Raw genomic sequence first — 4,342 nt, 5'->3', positions numbered from 1 at the left:
GGTTCTACGTATTTATTTTATTTATATGCATTTAATTTATCTTTTCCGTGTAGCTACGTCTCCTTATCTTTCTCGAACTGGGAGACTCCTTTGGCCGCGCTCTCCTTTATGGGTATGAGTTGTCGCCGTCCTTCCCTCCCCAGACCCTGTCCATAGATTTTCCATAAGCGAGATACACTGGGTTGGATGATGACGATGATGATAAGTTGGCATTAGATCATGTTATTCTAAGTGATGTTTTAATTTGTGTAAGTTGGGATTATGTTTATCATAAGTTAGGATTAGGTTATTGTAAGTGATGTTTTTATCTTTGCAAATTGGAAATAGGTTATTGTAAGTGATGTTTTAATTTGTGCAAATTAATCCAAAATAAAATGGCAAGTGATTAAGTTTAATGTAAGTGATGTTTTAATCTATTCAAATTGGGATTAAGTGAATGTTGTAATTTGTGAAAATTGAAATTAAGTTTATTCTAAATTGACATTATAACAAATATAAAATGACAAGTTGGGATTAGGTTATTGTAAGTGACATTTTATACAAAATAAATTCGCATTAGTTTGATGTAAATTGATATCATACAACTAATTAAAAGAGTTGTCAAATTCCACATGACACACTTTTAAATGCCCAACTATTTTGAAATTTTAGGCAATTTTTAGCATATTAAAATATTTGATCCTTTAAATTTTAAAACTAACCTATATAGAATGCCTATTTAAAGAAATTATCAAATGCAAAAATGACACTTTTAATTTTCAAATCATGCAACTAATTAAAAAAGTTGCGAAAATCCGCATGACACTCTTTTAAATATCCAACCAAATGTCAAGGTTTAACTTGTTTAAATATGTCAAAGTGTAAACTAAAATACAATTAGGATAAAAAAAATTTAGGAAAAGGAAAAAGTTTTAAAAAATAACTATGACAACATAAGGACGATTATGAACGCTATGATAGTTTTGAATTGGTAATGTTTGTAAAGAAAATTTGTCATATCAAGTAATTTGGCATATTAAAATAAAATAATTGATACTTTATATTTTTAAAATAACCTATTTAGAATGTCTATTTAAATAAATTATCAAATATAAAAACGACAGTATTTTAAATTTCATATCTGATAACCTTTCAAATAGTTGGTGAAATTCGTCAAATAATAATTCATTTTTAACAAAAAGACAAAACATTAAACTAGCAATAATTACAACATATAAGGAAATATATAAAAGAAAGATATTAATGACATGTAGTTGTGATTGCTTCAAATTGCAATTACTTTGAATTTGATTCTATAAAGATGTTGAAATATATCGTACCACTGAAAATTTTGTGTATAAAAAGGTGTTTCAAAATTGCTAACTGTTTGTCGGAATAATATTTAAAAATTATTATAAATATTTATTTTTTTGGTTAAATATATGGTTACTTGCAACATTATATACATTTAAATATCTATTATCAAATCGTTAAAAATATTGAAATTCGGAATCTGATAACCATAATATATACATTAACTAAAATTATAAATCTAATACTTACATATGCCGATACTTAAAAACACGTGCATTGCACGGGTTTCTATACTAGTTTATTGTATTATAAATGCATGTTAAGTATGCTATAATTTTATGATATATATTATAAATATATTGTAAATGCATGTTTAGCATTATATAAGTTGGCAATAGTTCAGTGTAAATTGCCAATATATAACTTATAAATTGGCATTAGTTTAATGTAAATTGAGATTTTAGTATGATACAAGTTTTAATTGTTTGCCATTTAGTATGTAGTGTTGACAGAGCTATTTACACAAATTGCAAACCACATCTTTTCCTTAGTAATGGTAAAGAAGAAATTAATCTGACTCCGACTCAAATTCGTGATGTGAATGCCATCGAGTTTTCTGGATTGCTAAAGGTCAAGTGCGTTAAAATGCGTTCCGACATTATACCATTCCTTGTTGCTCACTTTTACCATGTTAACCGAATCCAGAATATACCCAACAATAGAAGATACATCATCAACGCTGATGATGTATTTGATATATTTGGGTTGCCAATCAAATCAAAATAAAAGCCTCCACCCATGAAAATGGGTATGGTGTGTTTTTCCTTCACATGAGCACAATGAATAGCACTCCGTAATTATATTATTACTTGATCTTTGTGACCACTATTTCACACTGAACCCAATGACTCTTGCATGTGATACGTACAATTGCTCGAGATCTTCTAATTTTTCTACAGTGACCCCTTCAAGTGTCTCGTATATATCTACATTTGCAAGGTCACTTATATGTCGTCTTACTTGAAGTGGGTTAGCATAGCCAATGTTCGTTGTAATATCCTCATCACCGTCATGGTTGATGATTTGTAGTTGCTTGTCAAAATTACATCCTGTCACAAATATGTATAAGCACCAAATGCCAACTTATAAAAATATGATGCCAATATGGAAACTATCTAATGTCAATTTGAAAACTATCTATTGTCAATTTAAATAGCATCTAATGTCAATTCGAAAACTATCTAATGCCAACTTGAATACTACAATGGCATCAGCATCTAATGCCAAATTATATAGTATCTACTGCCAATAAAAATACCATAAAATACCAATTTGAAAACTATTTAATGTCAATTTGAATACTATCTAATGTCAATTTGTAAACTATCTAATGCCACTGTAAATAGCATCTAATGCCAATTTGAAAACTATTTTATGCCAATTTGAATACTATCTAATGCCAATTTAAATACATCTAAAGCCAACTTAAAACTATCTAATGCCAAATTGAAAACTATTTAATGCCAATTTAAAACTATCTAATGCCAAATTAAAAACTATCTAATGCCAATTTAAATAGCATCTAATGCCAACTTGAGTCTATAATGACATAAGCATCTAATGCCAATTTAAATACTATATAATACCAATTTGAAAACTTTTAATGCTAATTTGAATATTATCTAATGCCAATTTGAAAACTATCTAATGCCAATTTAAAAACTATCTAATGCCAATTTAAATAGCATCCAATGCCAATTTAAATAGCATCTAATGTCAAATTGAAAACTATTTAATGCCAATTCGAAACTATCTAATGCCAAATTGAAAACTATCTAGTGCCAATTTAAAAAACATCTAATGCCAATTTAAAACTATATTAATGCCAATTGAAAACTATCTAATACCAAATTGAAAACTATCTAATGTCAATTTGAATAACATCTAATGTCAATTTAAAACTATCTAATGCCAATTTGAAAATTATTTAATGACAATTTGAATACTATTTAATGCCAATTTACAGCGGGCAATTTGACAACTATAATGAATAATATCTAATACCAACTTTTAAATATTAAATATGACCTTGAATATTATTTCTATCGCCATGCTTGAACTGGATATTACTTCCATTGACATGTTCGAACTGAATATGCTCATCATTTAATGGAACTACAGAAACAGATAGAGAACATCACATTTGTTTATTTAATTCTAATTTATTGAATTCGTGAAGGAAGAGAGAATCAAACATACATATAATGTCTCTAAAAGACGAATCCCGATGAGTCTATGTTACGAATTCTTGAATTTTTCCATGAATTCATGCATGTTGTTGAAAATGAAGAAAAACGAAATGGAGTGAGAATACCCATTTGAATCTGATATTTTTTCCTTTAATGTATGAGAAATTAGAAAAGTTTTGTCAATAATTATATTACCTCAGTTTTCAATAATTTTTTACAATCATGACCTTAGAATATATAAGGTTACCTTGGGGACTATTTGGCTGCTAAAGCTGCTATTCTTTTTATTTATTTTTTTTGTTTTATATTAATTCATAAAAGCTGATGGGTCTGAACTTGAGGGATGGAAGACGATCTCTCAAGAGTGTTACTTTTGTTTGAAATTGGTAGAATGAATAAACTTGCCTCTTGGTGGTTCAATTTTCCCATTGTTAATTTGTAATCATGATTTTAAGTCATCATTACTTTTGAGAATAGACTTGTTTGAACCATCATGTCCGCAGTCATTAGGGTAATTTCAATAATTATTGCTTAGTTTTGAAATGATAAATTCTATTACTTCGTTACTTTCACTTTGGGTTATTTTCATTTCAAAAAGAAAAAAAAAACTTTGGGTTAAATAATATATTTTTCGTCTTTTAAAATTTCACTTATTTAAAATATTGAAATTTAAGGAGATACACAATTTTATTAAAGTTTTTAAAACATAAAAATACATATAAGATAAAAATATATTTATATGAGATTTTATAAAATTCGTTTTAAGATATACTTTTTAAATATATTTTTAATAATTCGTA

The sequence above is a fragment of the Amaranthus tricolor genome, chromosome 4 (assembly GCF_026212465.1).
Source record: "Amaranthus tricolor cultivar Red isolate AtriRed21 chromosome 4, ASM2621246v1, whole genome shotgun sequence".
NCBI classification, from domain to species: domain Eukaryota; kingdom Viridiplantae; phylum Streptophyta; class Magnoliopsida; order Caryophyllales; family Amaranthaceae; genus Amaranthus; species Amaranthus tricolor.
This window is presented reverse-complemented; position numbering follows the sequence as displayed.